This window comes from Hyaena hyaena, unplaced genomic scaffold (assembly GCF_003009895.1).
Source record: "Hyaena hyaena isolate Hyena2069 unplaced genomic scaffold, ASM300989v1 scaffold_1035, whole genome shotgun sequence".
NCBI lineage: Eukaryota > Metazoa > Chordata > Mammalia > Carnivora > Hyaenidae > Hyaena > Hyaena hyaena.
This window is the reverse complement of record NW_024081669.1, coordinates 264,463-290,797: the sequence shown is the minus strand read 5'-3', so window position 1 is coordinate 290,797 and position 26,335 is coordinate 264,463. Positions and strand designations below refer to the sequence as shown.

General features: G+C 36.0%; 1 protein-coding gene and 1 pseudogene across 1 annotated transcript in view; both read left to right on the top strand.

Annotated features, from left to right (window-relative positions):
- LOC120223757 (attractin-like protein 1) overlaps positions 1-26,335 on the top strand; it is a 519,004-nt gene that overhangs the window by 323,775 nt on the left and 168,894 nt on the right. The window lies entirely within an intron of this gene.
- LOC120223756 lies at positions 893-26,335 on the top strand (annotated as a pseudogene).

The following is a 26,335-nucleotide window of genomic DNA, read 5'->3' as shown; positions in this document are numbered from 1 at the left end:
ACCTGAGCTACCCAGGTGCCCCGTATTAAGTTGTATATGTTAAGTGATTTTTCACCTTTTTCTTTTTTTTACTAATGGAAACATTGAAATCGCCTTTTAAGTAAAAAATACAGATGTATGAAAAAACAAGTATTATTTAATGATGTCTCCATTAAATTAGATGAAAATAATAACAAAGGAATTAACCAAAGTGATACATTCTTAACCATTAATACAGGAGAACATGTTCAGAGCAATTAAATGGGGAAAATAACTACTTCAACCATGGACATTTATACTGGTTTTTCAGTTTTAAAGTTGTCAGAGTAATTATGGTGGCCAACACCCTCCTCCACTAGACCTAGAAACTGTGCAGGTTTCTTTGGAATGCCTGTTATCATGCAAGCTGTTCCCACAAGTTCCTCAAACCTCAAGACGCAGCATTGCTAAACAATGCACATTTTCAGTTTCCAAAGTTTCCATAGCTGAAATTTATACAGATGTCAGTAATACTGAGGACTCAGGGTTGAGATGAGAGTGCTTGAAAACTTTTGTGAATTGTCCTTCTTACAGTAGATTGAATTGATCAAACAGATGTATGTTTGATTCTCCTCTGTTACATGAATATATTGACACTCACTTTATCAGTTGCTGGAAGGATGAAATTTACTTGACATGGGGTCTGACACCTAGTTAGTGCTTAGTACATTGTAATAAAGTATCATGCTGTTTTCTAGAAGATGATGGTGAGAGAGATAACCCTGATTGCATCTTCTCAAGAGGCTGTATTTTTCTTCTTGAGACTTATATTGGACTTCAAAGTGGGATTTCTGTGGGGAAAAAAAGAAAAGAGGAAAGAAATGGGGAGAGGGGGGAGGGTGGGACCACCTTCAGAGCTGGCCTTGGAGGTATCATGGCAACCCGGAAGCCCCCTCACCAAGAGCATGAAAGCAACCGTGAGTCTCAAACTCAATGATGAATTTTCAAGAAGACACCATTGGTGGAATCAAGTGTTTGGCTGCAGTTGTGGACCATTGGTAGAAAAATACTCCGTAGCCACTAGATTGTAACATGTGGAGGGATTGGCTGCTGTAAGGGATTTTTGTTCCCGAAAGTTGGAAAACTTGCAGCAACCACAGTAGGTGCTGGCTTTCTTCTTCTTCCGATTGCAAGTCACAATCTGGTTACTTGCAGACTGGCTGGAAGGGAGTTGAAAAGATATAAACAAAGCAAAAGACAGATTAAGAAACAAGCAAATAAGGCAGCACCTGAAATCAACAATACAATTGAAGGAGCAACAGAATTTATCAAACAGAACATTGTGATAGCCAGTGGATTTGTGGGAGGCTTTTTGCCAGGACTTGGGTCTTTTATTTTTATGTTTATTTATTTTTGAGAGACAGAGACAGAGACGAGCGTGGAAGGGGCAGAGGGATGGAGACCGAATCTGAAGCAGCTCCAGGCTCTGAACTGTCCGCACAGAGCCTGACATGGGGCTCGAACCCATGAACTGTGAGATCCTGACCTGAGCCGTGGTCAGACGCTTAACTGGCCGAACCCCCCAGGCGCCCCTGCCAGGCCTTGCATCTTAAAGACATGAGTGTTCTGTCACAGTAGAGTCACCTGTACGAAGAGAAGTGGTAGCAACAAGGTTTCTCAACATTACTCACTACCACGTTCCCCAGGGCACTGAGAAACCGTGAGCTAGACAATACCAAACTCACAACTTGGTGTTTTGCTACTGAAGTTTGGCAAGTTAGTATCTGCTGTAAAAGCACCCTATATGGTATGTATACAATAGTTTTCCTGAGCAAAACATAGCTTTCATTAATTTTTAAAAATTTTCATTTGTGGGGTGCCCGACTGGCTCAGTTGGTTAAGTGTCCAACTTCAGGCCAGGTCATGATCTCACGGTCTGTGAGTTCAGGTCTCACATTGGGCTCTGTGCTGCCAGCGCAGAGCCTGCTTCAGATCCTCTGTTTTCTCTCTCTGCCCACCCCCACAATCTCTCTCATTCTTAAAAATAAATAAATACTTTAAAAAATTTTTAAATTTGCATTTGTTTTTAAATTAGCCTATAAAACCGGCTATAGGTATATACAGGAAAAATGTGTGAATATATTCCCCAATGAATAGTAAATGATAAAAAAATAAATAAACAAAACAATGATAAAACAAAGATAATAATCCTTGTTTTATTTAAAGAAGATATTCTTCATTTTGTTTTACAGTATAGTGCCAGTAAGTAAACATTTGTATTATAGCTTTAACATTAGGGTTGACAACTTGACAATAAACTGTAAAAGAAAAAAAACCCAAAACATTAGGGTTGACTCTCTTTTTAGAAGTACATTTGCAGTAAACTGAAGATTCGTTATGCCCTTTTGTGGAAGGCTTTAGAAGTAATAGAATTATGAATGATATTAATCAGATTTCATGCAAAAAAACAAGAAAGGAAAGAAAGGGCTCTTTGGTTCAATTAGTCTTCATTATCTGAACTTGGAGTAACTTGGAGTTACTCACACCTGGTTTCATATTCCAGATCTGTCGCCTGATAGTTGGTTGATTTACATCATATTACTAAATTTATCTGAGCTCAGTTGCCTCATCCATGAAATAAAAACAAATCATAGCACTGTCATAGGGTGGCTCTGAGGATTTCATGAGATCATACATATAAAGGAATTTCCTGTGCCCAGTTCATTCTATAAGCACTTTTTAGGCAGTTACTGCTATTACTCCTAATTTTACTACTAAACAGAGTGTTTGATGTTCTGGGTTTCTTTGCATGCGTGTCCTACAATGATATGGAAAAGCCAGACAGCTACTGTCCGAGAAGTGGATTGACTTTGAAGCTAATGAAGCTTAAGCCTAAATCCTCCTCATATGCACACAATCCTCCTAAAGAAGGGCATTTAATACTGTATTCTTCATTTTATATTCTTTCCCTCAAAGAGAGTTTCCCAAACTCCAAAAGTTTCACGTTCCACAAAACCTGGATCTAGGTTGTACTGACCTGAAAGTGTTCTTTTTTTTAACTAAAACATTTAAAGGAAAACCTTTATATGGAAGTTAAAAATATATGCCATCTAATGAACACATTGATAGCAATATTTATATTAAATTACCATTTTAAACCAAAATTCCATAAGTTCATAAAATCTTCAAAATGATGCTGCAAGTAAAAATGGGATATTAAAAGCAGTGAAAATTAGAGATAACCAGAGCATGGCAGTAAAACGCTGAAGATATGTAATCAGTGATATGGAATTGTCTCATTTTTTATACTCAATACTTTCTAAGCTGTTTTTCATAAAGAAAATAGTTTTAACAGATCAGTGAGAAAGTTAACTGATTAAACTTACTTAAATAAATATCTGTCCTCTTCAAGTTAAAGCATGTCAAAAGCATACTGAGGCATAGATCTTCCAACGAATTAGCAATTAAATGTCTATTACTCACACATGCAATAATTGAAGCTGAGAAAATTACATATTTGAAGTCAATAAAACAAACTTTGGTATTATAAAAATAAGCTACAGTCTACAGAAAATATACTTCTATTTCAAATGGTGAGCTTCAAAAATTTGAGAAAAAAACCTTTAAGAGGTGTTTCTTGTGACATCAATGAGTGAGTTCGAATATTAATAAAACCACTGAACATGTCTTGGAGTTTATATTGGTAATCTTGGTGTTTTAAAGAATCTATTGATGGGTTTTCTTAATATGCCTATGTGCTTTGCAGGTATGAAATATGAAAAATATAACGTGTAGCAGGTCTGAAAAAAGGTTTTGATCTACAAGTCAAGTGTTTTCAAAATATGTGTCCTACCTTTAAAGAGTGTATATCTATTGCAACGTAAATAAAGTGTATTAAAGAGGTTTCATGTAAAAAATACAAAATTTAAAAAAAAATCAACATTTTAATCTTATGGAAGAGATGATATTAGCTTTTTAAGAAGCTGGATCTTATAGAAATTAAAGTACATTCAGTAACAGAAAATATCCATTATTTATCAAATATATTACTTCAGAACTGTGGTAAGAAAAACATCCCCATTTTACAAAGAAAAATATAAGAATAACTAGGATTAAGTAATTTTCCCGAAGTGATAGATACAACCAAGACAAGCATTCATGGGCTTCTTGGTTACTGTCTCGTTGGGTAGCATCATCTCTCAGCATTTTTGGAAAATGCCCTTTTTTATTATGTTTGCAGCAGATTGTGAATCGAATATACCAGCCTTACCCTTTTCTATGCTTTCCTTCCTCGAGTATATTTTCAGAAGAGAAATCAGTTCTAGTTTTCTGTCTCTTCCAAATAGTTAAACCATAAAAGATCATAGATGTAGTAAATCAGTTTAGAAGCCCGATGACTTGATTGGGATGTTCAATTTTACTATAATAGCCTAATCTGAAATGTTATCTGAAATGCTTACTCCTTCGCAATTTTTTTTCGGTGCTACAAAAATTGTTCATAACAAGAACAATCTTGGGGGAAAATAAGATGAGATGTTTCAGACAGCTTAATGGGGCTGCCACTGGACTAGATAACCATTGTTTAGAGGAGACTTGGATTAGCTGAAGGCTAGTATAGACCGAACATATTGAACAATGTCTTAAGTTGCACTTTAAAAGTCAGGATAGACAGTTCTCATAAGAAATGAAAGCTCCTTTGACCATTATAGGTGTTCTGTGGCTAAAGATGAAGTGCCATGCTAACAGAACAGAGCTCGCAATTTATGGAATTGGACTCCAAGGTGAAAAAGAAGGTTAACAATTTTTTTGGAAATTTTTTTTTCCTAAGAACAGAAATCCCAAGTTATAGAATGCAGTATTCACAAAGCCATTTTTATACTATGCCTGGTGATTATAAATAAGAGTTAGAGAAAATATCATAGTGCTCACTATTTTGGCAATTAATTTCAAAATAAAAAAAGTCTTCCTAACCAAATGTAACTGAGTTGCTCCCTTACAAAAATTTGAACCTTATTAAATAATCTAATTCATTGATATGGTCCATTTGTAGAAGCAATTTATTAGTCTAATGGTTAACACCTGTTAGTTGAAGCTGAAAAATGGAAAGATTTTAATTGGAAGCAAATGCAGTAAATTCTGTTTTTTTTTTTCTTGCTTCATAAAAGATTCACACATGCACACATATGCACACACACACCCACACACATACATATACACAATCTCCTTTCCCCTAGACAATTTTAGTACATTTTCCCTATGAGTTAAAAGCCATAAGTATCCCCACAGATATTTTTTTGCAAGTGAAATTGCTTTTCATTTGGCAAAAACTAAACCTATGATTCATTGCAGCTTAGAGCACTCAAGGCCAAAGAGTACATCTTGCTTGCTTTGACTGACATTTTTGCAGGCTAAATCAGACCTGCATGATTCAGCTGCATTGAGATTCATTATGCTGTGAGAGGGGAGATTTGGGGGTGGTGTAAAAGAACATAAAGGGAAATTGTCTTGGAAATTGTGGCTTGTGACTGAGGTAAAAATCAACCACAACCAATAGACATTTTCAATTGGTTTTATGCTGGGGAGGGGGAGGCAGCATTTTCCTACCACCACCTTTGTACAGAGAACTGGCAAAGAACATTGAGGATGATCTAGTAAAGAAAATTTTTGTGGAAAAGCAGAGAAAGGGACTTTTCTTTCCTATAAGAAGTGAAGTCAAGGTAGAGAGCAAGAGTAGAGTAAATGGCTCTTTTTCTCCGCTCAGACATTAAAAATAAATCAAGTGTGTATTTTATGTAAAAGGAAAAGGGGAGAAAAATCCATCACCAAAAACATTTACCTAAATGTCCATCATTAGCCATTCATTCCTTTTAGATTTCCATTAGGTTTGTTCATCAGGTCCCTTTAAAATTCATATGCCCAGAAGGGTTAAAATCTTCCAACATCAGGTACTTTCCTATCCAAACATAGTACAAGGAGAACGCAAGAAAATTGATTTTAGAAGATGGGGCATCAGAAGAGAAAAGTGTTTATAAAGGATTACTGAAGCCAACATCCCAATTTGGTTTCTTTTTTCTTGGTATTGCTATATATAACCCAGTCATAACAGGTTTTATTCAAGACCAAGTACATAATATATGCATATGCAAAAGAAATATACCGAACCTTTTGGAAAAAAATTATTAAGAATTTCAAAATGGAGAATTTCAAGAATTTCAGCAGAGGATTTAACCAAGCTTAGGGCCCTCCTAAACACAGGGTCCTATACAACTGCACAGGCTCCATGCCCATGAAGTAAGTCTTCATTTTATTCATTATAATAGTAAAAATGGTGAACTCTAAGCCAGGTTAATGAAAACATTGAAGATATTTGAATACTTTGACTTCTGAATTCTCAGCACTAAAACCAAAATTTTACTCCAGTTCTTTTATGTTAATGTATGGCTCTAGAAATCTCTAAGTGTAGCTCTTTTTATTCTGTATGACTGATCTATCTTATCTGCCTATCTGTCTTTCCTTATTTACCCGACCTTCTTTGGGAATCTATTGGATTCATGAGTTCCTACCTTATTATTTGAAGTTTGCACCCTCTGTCCTTACCCTTAAGCCTGAAGTTCAAGAGCCTAGTCCCCATTTAACATCTAGCTTATGAACCATCCAAGTGCATAAAATCAAAGATTGCTCCCTAGAATATCCCCCCAAATAAGTGCTCACCTAGAACAACCAACCATTTTTCCAGCCTCAGGTTTGAGGTTGGAATGTGCATGAATGATACCTGGATATGCCAAATCCTAAAGGAGATTCATGAAAGCTAGGGATGGTTTCACCTCTTGGTGGAATATGTTTCACATTCCTATTCAATTTTCAGTAAACTGCCATCTAAGCCAATTTTCCTTTCTAGCATGTGTCTTGAATTTAGTCCAGTAGTAGGATGCTTTTTGATTCCTCTGTTAAATTCTATCTCTTCATTTTGGTTGACACATCACTACAATTAATATTACATTAATCCCACCACTGACAGAATGCCCCAGGATTTTTTTTTCTTATTTTGTTTCTCCAGGATCAGGTGTCACTGATAACTCTTCTGACTTTTTAATCTTTTACTCAGTTGTTATTAGAGTAAATGAGGGCATTCTTTTGATGTGAGGCTTTCTTTTTTTTCCTCCCAGCCCCATCCCACAGGCACCAACAAATGTTAAATGAAATAATGACATTTTTATAATGTTGACTAATAGTCATCAGACAGGAGTTGAGAAATGAATGGCATTGAGGTTTTGAATAATCTGCTGATAATTTTAATGTTATATTTTAGAAAATAATTGTAAATCCTGTTTTTGATCAGAGTTGACCATTAAAAGTTGACCATATATTCCTCTTTTTAAGGAATATATAGAGGGAGTCACTATGCTATGTCTAATACTGTTCTAAATATATACGTCTTAAATATTTGTCTCAACCATAGTTTGTCAACTTAACTAGCAAGTGAATGTGAATAATTTAGTTAAAAAATATTGAATCATCTTTGCAATACTTGACTGGGTTTTTATTATACTATTACTACACTATCTTTTTAAAATAAGACATTATATGAAATAGTACTCTTTTTTAATTCTGTATATTGTATACAAAGTATTCCCTACCAGTAGATCACTTTGACTTTAGGAAATAGTATTGATAGTATTTTTTCCTCACTAGGAAAATGTTTACCCACTAAGTATCATTTTATAGTGTTGGATTATTCTTCTGAAATGAAGCCTTTAAAGATTTTATAGACTTTCAGTTATAATTCAATATAACAGAATAAACATGAAACCAAGGACCTGTAACAAAATATGAAAAATTATGATGTTTGAACTTAAACAGACACATGTAATATGTAGACTTCAAAATATATAAGAAATCTGGAAGAATCAGTATAATTTGTTTAAGGCAAAGTGCTTAGAAGAGAGGAGAAAGTAAAACTACAAAAAAGTCAAATACTCTTTTACTGAGAGGTAACATTTAAACAGTGTTAATAGGCTTTATGCTTTCTTGATGGCATAGCCAATTAGTATGTGATCTAGTCAGTTACCAAGCTTAATCATGAATTCAAGATAACACATCTTTAAAATAAATGTTATAGTTCAAGAGTAAATAGTTTGTTATTTAGAAAGTTCAGTACCAAAATCAGATATCAAGACCTTACTTCAAAGTAGATCTTTGCTTCCAATTATATAAGGCATATGTTAATCTTGACATGGTGTGTCTGTAGCTAGAGGTTATAGATCACTACACAAGTACCATCTGTCCTCCCTGAATGGATATGAATGGATAAAGGGTAAAGAAGCTTTCATAATAATATGCAGTTGCTAAAGAATCTTACCTTTTTTGGTAAATTAAAAAATGCCTTTGAATTCTTTAACATACCTTTTGTCAAGAATGTGGGGGGGAGGGGTCCTAGGTTTCCTCCTCTTCTTTTTTTTTTTTTTTTAATATTTTTTATTTATTTCTAGGAGAGAGACAGCGTGAGCAGGGGAGGGTCAGAGAGACAGGGAGTCACAGCCTCTGAAACAGGCTCCAGGCTCTGAGCTGGCAGTCAGCACAGAGCCCGACGCGGGGCTCGAACCCACGAACCGCGAGATCATGACCTAAGCGAAAGTCGGATGCTTAACCGACTAAGCCACCCAGGCGCCCCTAGGTTTCCTCTTCTTGAATCTGAGTAGGTTCTGTGACTGTTGGATCACCAGAATGTAGTGGAAATGAAGCTTTCTAGTTTTAGGGTTGATGCTTTCAGAGGCTGGAAGCTTCCACATTCTGTGTCTTGGAATATTCACTCTTGAAATTAAGTTGCTATGCTATAAGGTAACTTACACATCTCAACTTGTGGAGAGAACCAGGTGGAAAGGAACTAAAGCCTCTGCTGACATCCTGAACTGCTTTGACAGCTAAATGCCAGCATAGCCTTGCTAGCCATGTGAGTGAATCATCTTGGAAGAGATCTTCAGATAAGCAAGCTACACCCTCCAAGTCCTGCCCAAATTACAGATTCAATCGCATCAGGAAATTCTGGGATTGGCTTCTGCATTTTCAGCGGTAGTTAGTACCATAAGAATGTGTGAGAAGTAAAGAGGAGTCAAGATATGAAAGAATTGAGGATTGGAGGAGACAGAGTATGTCCTTGACTTGCATCTTTTTGTTTAGACATTTTCCCCAATACCTCTTTAGACTGGGGAACAGTATAATATCACTTTGCACAAAGGCAGTATAAATGTGTCATCCTTAGTCCTTAGCATCGTTGGTGATGGTAAGCTTGTGCGCAAGTATATACACTAATTATTCAAAATAGGTCTTGCCCACTTCATGAACAGTGGTAAACCCATAATAATTGGACTTTGCCAATGGATAGTTAGGATAATTAGGGTACTGTTGTGCTTTTTTTAGTTAGAACAACTTCTTGAATATAGAGGTTTCTTTTTTCCAGTTACAGATTCCTAAACCTATAAAACTATTTGTCATGCCATTCAGTCATTATCTTTTCTATTCTAAGAAGTTATATAATCAGTGAGTACATCAACCATTAGTGTCATTTGAGTTACAACCCAGTTTTTTGAGGAACTGAAAACAGCTGGGTTTTTTTTTTAAGTTTTTATTTAAATTCCAGTTAGTTAACTTACAGTGTAATATTAGTTTCAGGGGTGCAGTATAGTGATTCAACGCTTCCATACAATACCTGGTGCTCATCACAAGTGCACTCCATAATCCCCATCTCCTATTTAACACCCACCCCCACTTCAATCATTATCTTAATCCAAACCTCCCAGAGGACTCACCAGAACATCATTTTAAAACTCAGACTCCTTAGTCTGGCATTTAAATGCCTCTGAAATCAGGTACCATTTACACTCTTCAACCTCATCTCCTGCGATTACCAGGCCAAACCTCCTATATTAAACCCGGATGTGCCTCTGTGCCATGCTCTTATTACTCTCTCAGCCTTGACTTTTTCTTATTCTCCAGAAGTCTTACCTCTAAAGACTGAATTCAGACATTTATGAAACCGTTCTTATTCAGAGCAGCTCCATCTCCCATACGTCTATGTACCACTGGTAGAACACATAAACTTCTTGATATCGACATCATACCTCTCTCAAAACATTTAATATTCTGAAAGGCTGTTAACAAGTCTCACATTTCTGTGTAATCCTCCATGGATTCTAGGACTACATTGAAAAAAGTAGTCGAATTTGTCCACTGATTAAATATTCACTCTTAATGAAGGTACCAGACTAGATGCTGTTTATATTACAGATAAGAATGGATTATATTACTCCTTTTCCTTTTATCATCAAATAGAAATTACTGTTTGTAGGACTCTAGTCCTTTTCATCTCATGACTGCTTTTACCAGAAACTTCTCAGGTACCTACCAGAAAAAGCAAAAGAAAAACAAAACAAAACAAAACCATTATAACTATGTGACAAAAACAACTCTTTAGGGATTTTTTAAAACTTAAGCAGGTATGAAAGTGTGGTGTGTTTCTCCTACTGAAATGAGAGCACTTATAGATAATAGAAAGAGAATTTATTCCATAGAATTAAGGTCACTTTCTATAAACTGGAAATTTCAGGAAGAACAGAATTCAAACATTTCCAAATAGCTTTGGTATCCTCTGGATTTTGTTCAAATAAGATTTAACCAGCAAATCATGCAATTGTCTATATTTTTCTTACATTATAACTAGGGTTTACCTCTAAGATTTTTCTCTGTAAGAGAAGTCTGTTTTATTTTTAAAGAATTTTTTTAATGTTTTTTTATTTATTTCTGAGAGAGAGAGAGGCAGCCTGAGCAGGTAAGGGTCAGAGAGAGAGGGAGATACAGAATCTGAAGCAGGCTCCAGGCTCTGAGCTAGCTGTCAGCACAGAGCCCGATGCAGGGCTCCAACCCACGAACCATGAGATCATGACTTGAGCTGAAGTCGGACGCTCAACCGACTGAGCCACCCAGGCGCCCCAGCAGAAGTCTGTTTTAATCAGTGTTTCTCAAATTATGGTTGTATCAGATTCACTGGAGAAATGCTTGTTAAAATGAAGATTCTCAGGCCTAGTCCCCTCTGACACTTTCAATTAGCTAATCTCCAGAGGGCCCTGAATTCTTCCATTTAATAAGCTGTTTTTATAATCAGACTATTGAGTCTCTAACAACTGTTAGAGTCTCTAATCACTGAGAACTAATACTCTAAAGGACATTTTGTTTTGTTTTGTTTTCTGTAACTTATTCTGAAATGGCAAAAGTGTAGAAGAGAAAGATTGGAGATGGAAAATGAATAAGACTCAGAACACTCTGATCTGAGCTACTCAGTTAATACTGATGGGACTGTATTCTGTGACCCATCGTATTAAAAAAGTAATTAAGGATTTTCCCACTGTAACTTTAAGTGAGCACAACAACTAGAAAATCCCCTGTCCCAGCAGGCATTAGTGTCAGAACAGGAACCCTGGATCAGGTCAGTTATCTAGGAATCCTAGTGAACAACAACAACAACAACAAAAGTGAACAACCAATAACAACAAAAACAAGAGCATTTTAGAAAAATACCAATCTCTCATAGCTACCTCCACAATTATTTTTATAGACACTACCAAAAACCCAGGTTCTGATAGAAGTCAGCACTGAGGATGAACTTTATGAATATGTGGATCACTTTTGTTTATCACCATAAAAAACTCCAAGGCAACTCTCAGGATTCCTCAAGAGGCTGATACATTGACATTGACATTGTTGGCAAATATCATCAACCAAATAAATTATCACAGTAGTGTAATAACGATGGGATAATGTGCATATGTGCATAATTGTCAGAGATCTAGGAAAACGAGAACACATGAATTGTTTTATTATTTAGGATCTTGAATTATAGCTGCCACAGGAAACATCACAGACATAACTGACATTTTTTTAAATATATATGTGTATCAAAGGAACTAGATAGAGACAACATAAAGGAGCTATCGTTTTCAAACTTGACCTACCAGCTTAAAATTAATGTAGGTAGTAGAATGCTTGGCTCATTTAAAGTAACAAGAGAACCAGCATTTTCACATCACATTTCCTATTTTGAAAGATGTGGTAGAGAACATTTGAAGATTTGAATTCCCACACCAAAAAAAAAAAGTTTCTAAGGAAATTTTGAAAGTCTCTGTGATTAAGAAAAGTGCCATTTGATTGAATTGAAACTCTCCTTAGAACAAATAAACATGAACATTGATTAATAATTCATACTGAAAGTTTTAGCAATGAAATCTGTTGATGTCTGTAACTTATCTGAAATGTCTCAGAAGAAATGGATTGATAGATTGACAAATGGACAGATCACTGATAAAGCTGTGAGAAAGCAAATAGAGCAAAATATTAAGATTTGTAGAATTGGAGTGACAGGTATGGTGGTTACTACACTTCTTCTGACCCTTCTGCATCTGTGAATATTTTCATAATGAATTGTTGTCAGAAAAACCATTTATCAGTAGAAAAGAGGAGCAATCCTTTTTTTTTTTTTTTTTTTTTTTTGGTTGGAAGGGCAGTCAACCTATAGACTTGAACAAAGGATTCATAGGCAGACAGACCCAAGAGTAGAATCCCTATTTTTACACATAGTGTCTATGTAACCCTGGCCATGTTAAGTGAAACACTAAACTCTCATTTTATCATCTGTAACAAGAGTATAATAATACCTACCATCTACTATATGTGTAAAAATTAAATATAAATGAAGTGTCTGAGACCAGTAAACAGAGAGCACAAATTGTTTTTTTTAAATCATTACTAGTTTTTATGCCTGCTATTAACTGAGTAACATAAAATAAAAATAATTTATATATCCTAATTTCCCTTAAAAATCTTTCTAAATTCAAAAAATTAGTTTTAGCATAGGAGTTATGACTCTAATGTTATCTCAAGAAATGTAAGGTTCTTGCTAAGTAAATAATATAGTTTCTGTAATCTCCAAGTTCAGCAATAATCCTGTAAGATTAAGGAAAATTAATTGACATAAATTTCATGGCAGTTGATGTATTTCAAGATTAGTTTTACCAAACTTAAATTTAATTTTAGTTTACTGACAATAAAGAAGGAGATATTTAGTGTAAAGTTCTAGCCAACATGTTTGCAACAAGACAGTTCATTTGGGGGGAAAAAATTAGCCCTGTGTTAGCTGCCAGGGAGGGAAAATGGAGCTTAAGACAAGGCCCTCATCCACAAAAGAATTTCATTGTGGTTAGGAAGAAATATCCAGCCCTTGGGAAAAAAAAAAGAACAATGCATGAGTTAAAAATATAAGTCATGTAACAAAGAAATATATGATTAAGAACTGAATGTTTAATATACATAATATGTGCTGAGAGTTAAGAAGAAGGAAAAAATTATAATAGTTAAATTTTTTTAAAGTTAAAGTTTTGGGGATTCTGTGCCTATTTAAACCTTTTGGAACATGAAAGAAACTTCTTGAGAACATGTGGTTTTGATGGGAGGCAAAAACACAATTGAATAGATAGTATTGTTCAGGCAGGCCTTTCCTTGGGAATTATGAACAGGAGGGGCAAACGAGAACAGAATATTTAACAACAATCACAAGATTTGTAGCTGAATACTATACACTTCCTTCATTTCAGGAGGTATTTATTTAGAATCTAGTTCATGTAAAGAATTGGGACAGTTGCTGAGGGCTAATATGAATGAGATTTGGCCCTCGAGTCCAAGGAATTTGTAAGTGACAGTAAGTAGAACTATTAAATGCCAAGTGTATTGCAGGCTAGTTGAAGCTTGGAGTCTATAAGAAGAGCTAAGAAAAAAAAATCTGTGCTATACAAAGTAGAAAATAGCAAACACCATAAATGAGACCAGATGAAATGCTAGGCAAACTCAGAGAAGAGTTTTCTTGCGGTTGACATAAGGGAGATACTCATGCAGGAGGAACAGTGAGTTGGTCTTTGAAGAGGAATGAGTAGAATGTGGACAGAGATGCAGTGAAAGAGTATGGAAAAGAATGGTATTGAACTAAGTCATAGAAGTAAAGCATATACATGAAAGAGAGTATATGGTTCTTTCTGGAAATTATATGGAGAGAAAGGTGCTTGAAAAGGAGGGAGACCACCAAGGCCTTGAATACCCAAGGTAAGTTTTGAACTTTATTCTGTTGTCAACAGAGAGCTATTAAAAGATTATGAGCTGAGAAATGAAATGTTCAGAACTTGTTTGTTACTTGTTTTTACCCTGATGGCTTGTATAGGATGATTTGGAAGAAGAAAAGTCTGGGTGCAAAATGACCATGAGGCAATGAGAGCCTGAGGCTAGGGACATAGAAAGAGCTATCTCCAAGGATAAAAGGACGTAAGCTTGCAACCAATTCAACTACAAGAGCACAGGGATAGTAGATTGTACCACAGGGTGTGGTGGAAGATTGACATTGTTAGAATTGCCTATAAATTTAATAATAATAAAAACCCTACCTGTTTTGAGTCAGTATTATTGTTCTCAATTCTCTTTTGACAATGCCCCCCTTATTGCCTGCATTCTGGGCACATTCCCCCACCACTTCCCACCTTTGTTTGCTACTGCATGGGATGGAAGCAATTAAAGATCTCAGCTTAACTCCTGGGGTTTTGAGGGTTCTTTCAATAGAAATAGAAATTATGAAGATAAAAGATTAGATTTGAGAATGAGTTTAATTTTGTGCATGTTAAATATGAGTTACTGGTGGAATGGCCAAATGATAATATCAACATTGGAAATATGAGTGTGGATGTAGCTTAGCTGAGAAGTTAGAGTAGAGATCTAGGTTGGGGAGTCACCTGCTGAGAGCTGGAAACTAAGGCTAGTGGAATTCCTAAGCTTTGAGGGCTATGATGTTTATCATTGAGTATCTACAATATCACCCACATATTTGGTCTCTAAGGCATATGGATCTTAACCCAAATATTACTCAGAATATATATAGTCAAGGGTGTCTGCCAGAAATTGTCATCTTGATTTGTCTTTCATTAAGCTCTCTTCTGCCAATATTATAGTTAAGATTATTGATGTTGAGGGGTGCCTGGATGGCTCAGTCGGTTAAGTGCCTGACTTTGGCTCAGGTCATGATCTCACTGTTCATGAGTTCAAGCCCCACATCAGGCTCTGTGCTGACAGCTGGAAGCCTGGAGCCTGGAGCCACAGCTTCTGTGTTTCCCTCTCTCTCTGCCCCTCCTCCACTCCTGCTCTGTCTCTCTCTCAAAAAATAAATAAACATTTAAAAAGATTATTAACGTTTGAGAGCTAAGTTTAAGAAGAATTTTAATGATGTATTATAATGATGTCATTTCTTTCCAAGCTGAAAAGAGATTCAATATATTCCCAGTAAAAGTCCTAGAAATATTTTTTGTGGAAACTGATAAACTGATTATTAAATATTTGTGGAAATCAAATGGCCAAGAATATCCAAAGAAGAAAACTGTATGCTATCAGATATTAAGATATTTTATAATGCTATATTAACTAAGACAGTTGGAATTGGTGCAAGAATAGACAAAGAGACCAATGAATAGTGTAGTATGATACATGACAAAGGTGGCATTTCATTGCAGTAGAACAAGAATGGTCTTTTCAATAAATCATGCTGAATCAATTGGGTATCCATATAAGAAAAAAATTACTCGGATTTTCATCTCACAAAAATGAAGATCAAATGGACTGCAGATCTACAATGTGAAAATAAAACAGTTTTTAAAGGAAAACAGAATGCATTCGTGACTTGGGAATATTAAATAATTTTTTAAACATGATGTAAAAGTAGTAGCCATAATAGAACATTTGGTGTATTAAACTATATTAAGAACCTTTTTTCATCAAACGATACTGTTAAGAGAGTGAAAATATAATGCATGTGATAGGATAAGGTATTTACTACAAAAAATATCTTTAAAAAGGATTCAGTCTTCATAATTTATAAAGAACTCTTCTAAATTAATAAGAAAAGATGCAATCAATGCAGTAAAGAAAAAAGAGCAAAACATCTGAGAAGGCACTTTGTAAGAAGGTATCCAAACAGCCAATAAACACATGTAAACGTGCTCAACTTCATTAGTCATTGGGAAAATGCAAATTAAAACCACAGTGCAACACCAGTATATATCCACATGAGTGACAAAAATGAAACACAGGCATCACCAAATCTTGGCTAGGACATGAAAACACATACCTCTGATACATTGCTTTTGGGAATGTAAATTGGTACAACAGTTATCAAAAAATGGGTCATATATTTTAAACATATACTTACCCTTTCACCAAGAAATTCCCCTCTCAGATACAAGTCCAACAAAAACAAGTGTTCATTAAACAAACAAACAAACAAACACATGAACAAGGGACTCCTGGGTGGCTCAGTTGATTAAGCAGCTGACTTTTGGTTTTGGTTCAGCTCATTATCTCATTTGGTTCAGGTCATGATCTCAATGCAGGACTAAGCTAGAGTCCTGCATTGTTAGCTGGGAACCTGCTTGGGATTCTCTCTCTCTCTCTCTCTCTCTCTCTCTCTCTCTCTCTCTCTCTCAAAAATAAAGTTTTAAAAAATGTACAAGATTTTTTCATGGCAATGCTATTCATGATAGCCAAATGTCTATCAAGATTAAAATAATCTTCACTTTCTGTGCTATTTTGACCATATATGAATGGGTTTATTTCTGGGCTCTCTTTTCCCTTTATTGATCTGTATTTATGTTTTTATGCCACTGCCATACTGTTTTGATTACTATAGCTTTAAAATATAGTTTGAGGTCAGGAAGTGTGGTGCAAAAATAAACTAGGTGGGACTACATCAAACTCAAAAGCTTCTGACAGTGAAGGAAATCATCAACAAAATGAAAAAACAGCCTATGGAATGGGAGAAGATGTTTACAAATCACATATCTGATAAGCAGGGTGTTATATATAATTAATATATATATAAAGAAATTAATATATAGGAATTCATACAACTCAACAGCAAAATAACCTCCCTTCCTCCCCCCACCCCAAAAAAATCTATCTGATTAAAAATTGGAAAGAGGAACTGAATAAACATTTTCCCAAAGAAGACATATAAATGCCTAACGGGTACATAGTGCTCAACATCACTCATCATAAGGGAGTGCAAATCAAAACTACACTGAGATATCACCTCACTCCTGTTAGAGTGGCTATCATCAAAGACATAAAAGATAGGTATTATCAAGGATGTAGAGAAAAGGAAATCCTCATATACTGTTGGTAGAAATGCAAACTGGTACATCCACTTTGGAAAACAGTATGGATATTTCTTTTTTTTTTTAATAGCTTATTGTCAAGTTGGTTTCCATGCAACACCCAGTGCTCATGGATATTTCTAAAAAATTAAAAGTAGAACTACCATACTATACAATAATCCCAATTCTGGATCCAAAGGAAAAGAAAGCATTAACTTTCATTATATGCACAACACAATATTCCCCTGCCCCTGTTCTGTGCAGCATTGCTCATGAGAGCCAAGATATGGAAATAATCTAAGTGTCCTTCAATGAATGAATCTATAAAGAAGATGTGACATATATATGTAATGGAATTTTTTTCTTCCATGAGGAAGAAGGAAATCTTGCCATTTGAGAGAACATGGATGAATCTTGAGGGTATTATGGTAATTCAGAAAGAGAAAGACAAATACTGCATGGTATCAGTTATATGTGGAATCAAAAAAAAATAAAATTTAAATTAAATTAAAAGGTAACTCATAGAAACAGAGAGTAAAAAAGTGGTTACCATGGGCTAGGGGGTGAGGGAATTTTAGAGAAGTTGGTAGTAGAATACTAATTTTTGTCTGTAAAATGAATAAGTTCTGAGGACCTCATATAAAACATGGTGATTATAGTTGATAACAGTATGTTGTATAATTGAAACATGCTAAGTGTTTTGTAGAACTCTATCATACAAACAAAAGTTTAGAATAGATAAATTTTGGTATATTCACATAATGGAATACTAGTGTGAAAAAGTTACAACTCAATGCAACCAAATGGATGAATCTCACTTATATAAATTTCAATAACAGGCAAAACTAATCTATGATAGTGCAAGTCAGCATAATGGTTATCCTTGAGGGGATAGGAGAAAATGGCTGGATGAGGGGAAAAGGCAAGATTCTGAGATGCTGGAAATGTTTTTTGTTTTTTTTTTTTTAATTAACATGTATAATCATCACACAAGTCTGTTAACTTCATGAAAATTAATCATGGTATACATTTAAAATTTTTTGTAGTTTTCTATCTGTGTGTTACATTTCAGTATCAGCTCCTTCCCTTCGAAAGAAAGAAAGAAAGAAAGAAAGAAAGAAAGAAAGAAAGAAAGAAAGAAAGAAAGAAAGAAAGAAAGAAAGAGGGAGGAAGGGAGGGAGGGAGGGAGGGAGGAAGGAAGGAAGGAAGGAAGGAAGGAAGGAAGGAAGGAAGGAAGGAAGGAAGGAAGGGAGAAAAACTGTTTTCCACTGTTCAAATTTAGGTTGGGTAGTTACGGTCAGCTGATAGCTGACTCTTTTTATCCACAACATTTTTTTTTTTATTCTGTTGCCTTTCTGCCCTAAATGACAATTCTATGGATCCATTTTAATCATGGTATACATTTAAAATTTTTTGTAGTTTTCTATCTGCGTGTTACATTTCACTATCAGCTCCTTCCCTTCGAAAGAAAGAAAGAAAGAAAGAGAGAGAGAGAGAGAGAGAGAGAGAGAGAGAGAGGAAAGAAGGAAGGAAGGAAGGAAGGAAGGAAGGAAGGAAGGAAGGGAGGGAGGAAGGGAGGGAGGGAGGGAGGGAGGAAGGAAAATTGTTTTCCACTGTTCAAATTTAGGTTGGGTAGTTACGGTCAGCTGATAGCTGACTCTTTTTATCCACAACATTTTTTTTTTTATTCTGTTGCCTTTCTGCCCTAAATGACAATTCTATGGATCCATGGATATATTTAGATAATGTAAGATGTGTGTGTCAAATGATGATTCATGACCCAAGAAAGAGCTAAAGAAAGAGTTAACATCACTTTGGTTCTGAAAATGGAAGGGCTGCAAGTGTCTGAGTTTAAGTGCCTTCATCCTGATTTAACACATACCTAGTGATATCTATGGAAGATATATGCCATAGAACCTGAATGTAACATCTAGACTTTATGGTTTATTTAACCAAACTTCTTAGAGAATTTTAGTAGATACATCAAAGGATGTTTTCAAAGTACCCATATTAAATTTTGGATCAAAGGAATAAACAGGAGGAAATTACTACTCCTTTAGATTCAGTTAACATTATGTTATCCCTAATCTACTGTAACTGTTTTTCCAGTTCAAAGAATAATGGTGAAAAGAAATGTTGATGTATCACACTTTTCTATTTGTTAATTGTTGATGTCTTCTCACAGCATCTGATTCTACTTACCTGTATTGAATAACTGACTCCATTCACATGGCCAATTATAAAATGACTGTGTCCATCCCATAGAATGACTCTTCAGTGCTTGGAAAAGAGCAAAAAGCTGTGAAGTTGAAATTGGAAGTCTTATTCCTTATTCCATTGGTCATTCTACAGGCATTTTAGAAATATCATTCTATATCTCTGATCTTCATATTTTCAATCTATAAGTTAACAATAATTCTTGACAATGAAGTGTTCTTAACAATGACTTTTAACATTAGAGTAGTCATAAAAATATGACTATAACTCTATGGAGAGTTCCCAGGATGTTGCTATTGGGGCAAATCTTTTTGTGACACATTAGTTTTATTGTTTTAATGTTAATTTTTTTTTTTTTTTGAGAGAGAGAGAGAAATGGAATGCAGGTGGGGGTGGGTGAGTGGTGGGGAACAGAGAGAGAGGGAGACACAGAATCCGGAGCAGGCTCCAGGCTCAGAGCTGTCAGCACAGAACTGGACATGGGACTTGAACTCACAAACTGTGAGATCATGACCTGCGCCAAAGTCAGACACTTAACCAACTGAGCCACCTAAGCGTCCCTGTGATACATAGTTTTGTATGGATAGGATAATGATGATGAATTCAGGAGATTTCTGGCATGTTAATTGATCAAATGTATTTGTTAGAAGTAGTTTTATTAATCAGTATACATGACTTGTCCTTTTAAAACAAAAAAGGTACTACATTTGAGGATACAAAAAATGTTTGGTGATCTGCTTGTAAAAAATAAAAGTGATGGCTTTGTAGAGATAATAATGCATTGTTATCCCCTATCAATATTTAATGTTAGGATGGAAAATTAGTCTCTGGATTCCCATTGCCTGTAGGATACTAAATACACACACATGCACGTGCACACACACACATACACATGCATACACATGGTTAAGTGTGTGTGGATGGCATGTAATAAAAAGATAAATTCACTTTAAGTTCTACATTAGAATGATAGAGATATGAAGCTCAGTTGTGATCTAATAAAAAGAGTTCAGATTTAGAGACAGAGGTAGAGGTTCAAGTTCTTTAGACTTACTAGCTTAATAACAATGAACATATGATTTAACATCCATTCGCCTCAGCAGGCTCATTTTGAAAAATAGGACAGTAATTCCTAAGTTTTTTTCGGATTATTGAATATATCATAAATGTTAAAATATATGTAAATTGCAAAGAACCTACATATGTAAGATATTAAGACAACCTTTTCGTTATCTTTGGGTTTTAACATTCAAATACAATTTTATTTCAGCTCATAGAGCAGTTACTCTTTCTCTAAGTCTTGTAAGTGGTAAGCAGGAATTCCTCAGCCCAAGTGGTAATGAGAGAGAAGTACAAAGTGATTTAGAATCAGAACTGTGTTGAAGAGCTAGTTTTGTGATTTGTTTGCTTTGTGAGCTAAAGCAAGAGATTAACCTCTCTGAACCTTAGTTTCCTTTTCTGTAAAGTTGGAATAGTACATTTTATAAAGCAATGTTGTGGAACTTCTGAGACTACATAAACACATAGCATCTATTAGCTATTAGGATTGTTAAGACTTTTATTTGTGCCAGGCATAGTTTGAGATGTTGAGAATACAAATAGGGAAAGACTTGAGCCCTGCCCTCAAACCCACAGACCACTGTGGAGGAAGTATCACATAAAGAGATAATGTCAACACAGCATGGGAAGTCCTCTGACAATGGTATGTGTAAGGTGCATGGAGCAGTAGAATCAGACGGGACTTCTTACAGGAGATGGTCCTAAACTCAGGATTGACAAATGAGTAAGATATATATCAGTTACAAGATGCGTTCTGTATTTCGTAGGGCTACCCTGACAAATTACCACAAACTAGGTGACTTATAACAACAGAAATGTATTCTAACACCTCTGGAAACCAGAAGAATTCATTCCTTCTGGAGGTTCTGAAACAGAAACCTTTTAATTCCTTTTTTCTAGCTTCTGGTGGTTACCAGGAATGCTTGTTGTTCCTTGACTTGTAGCTACACCACTCAGTTTCTGCCTTGGTCTTCACAGGGCCTTCTTACAAAGATACCAGTCACTGGATTTAATAAGGGCCACATCTTAACCCAGTATATCTCCTCTTAACTAGTTATATCTGTAAAATCCCTCTTTCCAAGCTAAAGCCACATTCTGAGGTTTTGGGGGGACACTGTTCAACCCGATGCAGTTACTCTATGGTCACCCCAAATTCATATCATCCTATGTGAAATATACATTCAATCCATCTCAACAACCCCAAAAGTCTTAACTCTTTCCAGCATTAACTTTAAGTCCAAGTTTTCATCCAAATATCAACTTGAAAAGTTTCCAAAATCAGCATGAAGTCAGATATAGGTGGGTATGATCCATCTTAAGGCAAAATTCCTCCCTACTTGTGGATTTGTGAAAACAGAAAACAAGTTACCTAATTCCAGAATACAATAGGGGGACAGGCATAGATACATATTCCCATTTTGAAAGGAAGAAAATGGATGAAATAAATGGATCATTGGCCCAAACAAATTTGAAACCCAGCAAAGCAAGTTCTACTAGATTTCAAGGCCTGAGAATAATATCCGTTGACTCACTGCCCTATCTTTGGGACCCATGGTCACCCCTTTTGGCCTCTGCATCTGTGGCTTTGCCTTCAGAGTCGTTCTTCATTTCTTCCCACCTCCATACTTTTCAGTAGAAGCTGGCAGTATTTCTGTTGTCTAAGTTTCTCAAAAATCTTGTTAGTTTCCTGTGCAATAGGCCCTCCATACACCTTTCCTAGATAGCCCAATCTCTGCTGGCTTCTGCCAAGATTGGTTCATTGGATCCATGACATCTTATTTCTTCAACAAAATGTGGTCCAGCTACAACTGTGATCTCTACAGAGCATGCTTTCTCACCTTTTGCTCTCCAGATAGGCTGAGAATTTTCCAAATCATTAAGTTCTGCTTCCTTTTTGTTTATCACAGTTTGTGCCCTAATTTATCTCTTTCTTCTCTCACTTTACTATATGCAGCAAGAAGAAAACAGGCATACCTTCCACACTTCGCATTTCTTCCAGTTTCCAGTAACATATTCCTTATTTTCATCTGAGACTTCACCACAAATACCTTCAGTGTTCAGATTTCTAGCAACATTCTGTTAATGGCAATATATGTTATTCTCTAAAATAATAGAAGCCTCATCTACAGCTCCCCTTACATCTTTCTGAGCTCTCATGAGAATCACATGTATCTATATTTCTACCAACAGTCTTTTCAAGGAAATCTGGTCTCTTTCTGTCAAGTGACTCAGATTTTTTCCAGCTTATACACATTACATAATACCAAAATCATTTGCAGATTTTTAGATGTATGTTATAGAAGCACCTCACTTCCTGATGCCAAAATCTATATCAGTTTCCTAGGGCTGCCATACAAATTACCATAGACTGGATGGCTAAAGACAAAAGAAATGTAATCTTTCTTAATCACAGTTCTGGAGGCCAAAAGTCCAAAATCAAAGTGCCAGAAGGACCGGGGCACTCTCAAGGCTCTTGAGAAGAATCCTTTCTTGCTTCTCTCCTAGCTTCTGGTGGCTTCTGACAGTCCTCACCATTTCATCACATGAACTTTCCTTCCCTGTGCATTCATTGGTTTTAGATCCCATCCTAATCCAATATGAACTCAGTTTTACTAACTACATCTGCAAAGACCTTCTTCCCAAATAAGGTCACATCCTGAGGTTCTTGGTGGACATGAATTTTGGAGGGAAGGGACACTATTCAACTAATTACAGGCTCTTAATAGATCCCTGATACTCCTTCATTCTCTCTTTCTTTCGGTTGCTCATGCTAATACTAAATTGCTATGGTGACAGTTTATTCATGTGACCTAATGTCTGCATCCTAATCCCCTGTTTCTTTTCACACTGTGTTTCTTAAATGTTAAACCTTTAAACTGACAGATGAACTGTTGGGAATATCTTGAAAAATCTGAACATTATGTTTATCTGGAGATAGGGATTTTGCCAAGGTGAGGTCAGAAACAGTGAAACATTGTTTTTAATTCATTGGATTAATATGGCTCCTACTTGCTGTGGTTAAATAATAATCTTTGTTTTTATTCATAGTTAATTACTTGTTCAAGTTGAAAATATCAAGAGTTCTTTAACTGATTCTCTGAGCTGATATTTAATACATGGACGGCTATGGTTACCCAGCCTGGGATTTGTTACTTTAACATATCAATCAATGGCAAAGTCAATGTGTAAGCTGCTAGTGATTTTGATAGTGTCTTTGTATTCAATAGTCTTGTACCTTGTTTGTAACTGAAGGTCATTCCTTAAGAAAAGAATGATATCTAAGACTATAAATTCATTGTACTTTCTAAGCTCTTGAGAGTAGAGATTTACAGCATCAATATATAGTGAGCTTTACCCATTCAGGCTACTAAGACTGATACTCACAGCTTTAATTATTTTCACATGATGCAGCTAATTCCAAGAATGTTATTCTTTACTTTTTTGGCTCTTAGAAAATACGTGTCTGTTTTATCATTTGAAACCTATTTAACAATACCTTTGTTTATGGAAGCCCCCTCTTTCACCAGTATATTTGTTTAGATTTTACTTGTCTTACCTTCATAGCAATCCATGTACTACAGATATATTTAGAAATTCTGTCTCACACTAGTTATAAACTGGAGTGTTGTTTTTTGAAGTTCTTGATGAAAATGTGTTCCAAGCTCATGTAGGTATTGTTGTGGGCTAAAACCAGTCTCCTACCCATCCACCCCCAAATATTTGCAACCTAATCCTAGTGAATCCTATTTGGCAAAAGAGCCTTTCCCAAGTGATTCGGTTCAGGATCTAGAAATGAAGAGTATCCTGGGTTATCCTTGTGGACCCTGAATGTGATCACATGTCTGAATGGAAAAGAGAGGGAGAGGAGATTTGACACCAGAAGAGGAAAAGGCAGAAATTGGAGAAAGACAGACACAAGCCAAGGGATGGCAGAAGCTGGAAAAGGGAAGGGACATATTCACCCCTCACGTCCCTAGTCTTACCAACCCCTTGATTTCAGCTCAGGGAAACTGATTTTGGACTTCTGGTCTCCAGAACTTTGAGAGAATAAATTTCTGTTGCTTTAAACCATCAGATGTGGGTTATTTGTTACAGCCATCTCAGAAAACTAATACAGGTATATAACATTTTCCCATGGAAGATATGAGAAACACCATACCCCATCAAAAATAGGATTACTTACTAGATTTTTATATAGTAATCATGTTTCTGCATAGATCTATGGAGTAAGCACATCCTCTGAGTTGATACTGCGTGTTGAGTATCGTATCTTTCCTTTGACCTTGGGTGTAATATCTGATCTGGCAGTCAAAATGAACTCTGAACTTCCCTATAGAATTGTTTCTTAGATTGGGAGATGATTTCAAGTGAGATCTCTCTTTTTTTTTTTTTTAATTTTGTTTTTAATGTTTATTTTTGAGAGAGAGAAAAAAAAGAGTGCAAGCTGAGGAAGCTAGAAAGAGACGGAGACACAGAATCTGAAGCAGCCTCGAGGCTCTGAGCTGTCAGCACAGAGCCCAACATGGGGCTCAAACTCATGGACCATGAGATCATGGCCTGAACTGAAGTCGGGAGGCTTAACCAACTGACCCACCCATGTGTTCCCAGTGATGTCTCTTAAAAGAGGCACATCTTTGCCCACCTGAAGAGTATTTTTCAGATTTCCTTCTTCTGTAAACCTTCATATTCTTTTATAAAGCCTCAAGTTCTGTTCCGTTTTTATTTCACATTATAAACTACAAATTAAACCAAAGCTTCCTTCCTTCATGGGTGCAAAATTGAGTACAGCTAATCATTCTCTCAAATGGCTAATTATATTTCTAGTTGCCTACTTGAAGGTCTAATTAGCCAATTGCATATGCTTATGAGGGGGCAAGGAGATAATTGGCATTCTCAAGCAGGTAATTAGAAAAGCAATTAGTAGTGCCCACAACTAATTACAGGAATGAAAATTGTACCCACCAAGATGGTACCAATGTCTACTGGGCAGAAAACCAGTCTCTGGAAAGTGATAGGAGACCTAATGCATCTGGCAGTATCTTAATAAGAGACAGTAAAACAAACAGGAACTATCTATAAGCCACCTTCTCCAAGGGACTGCCAGGGCCTTTCTACCTCTGGCAAAGGGCTGCCTGTGGGGCTGTTTTCCTATTGCCAATAATAACTTGTCAAAGAAACCTTGCCCCTAAACTTACATGTACATCAGGAGCACTATGATCTTCAAAGCTCTTTCATTTCTGGAACTAATATATTGTGAAATCAGTCTGGAGTCATGATTTTTGATGATGTGTTATCAGCATCTACTTTTCACATGTTGTAACATAATGGGTTCTGTGAGGAACATCATTTCGTTTTGGGTTGGTTTTCCACTGTACTTGACCAGCTCTTCCCTTAACAGAACTTCTGTCAAATGTTAGCAAATCCACCTGGAGCAGAAAGCTTCCTGTGGTTAGCAGGTTTTGTTGTTGAAATCCCTGCAGGTTTTATGCCCCATTAAGCTTCTGATTGTACTCTTTGTTCTCTGTTACCCAATTGTAAACAACTGATTCCATGGTAATGAGAAGGGGTAGAAATAAGGAAATTTGTTTTCTCTGACAGCAAAGTCAAAAATTTAGTCCTCAAGTAAAGAAGAAAATAAAACTTAAGGAAGTTGGTCCTTTAAATACCTGAAAATATTAAATCTGCTGTCAAGAAAAATGAAAAAGCCTGAATCACTACGTTCTCTGACACGTTTCAAAATGGGCGTCCCCAGCGCATATGATACTGTGCTCGGTGGCGCGGGTGATGACGGAACCTCCCCTCCGGAGCTCCTCCCCCAGCACCTGGCCCTCCTGCTGAAAGGTTATGCACAGAGAGTTGCCTGCAAGAGCTAA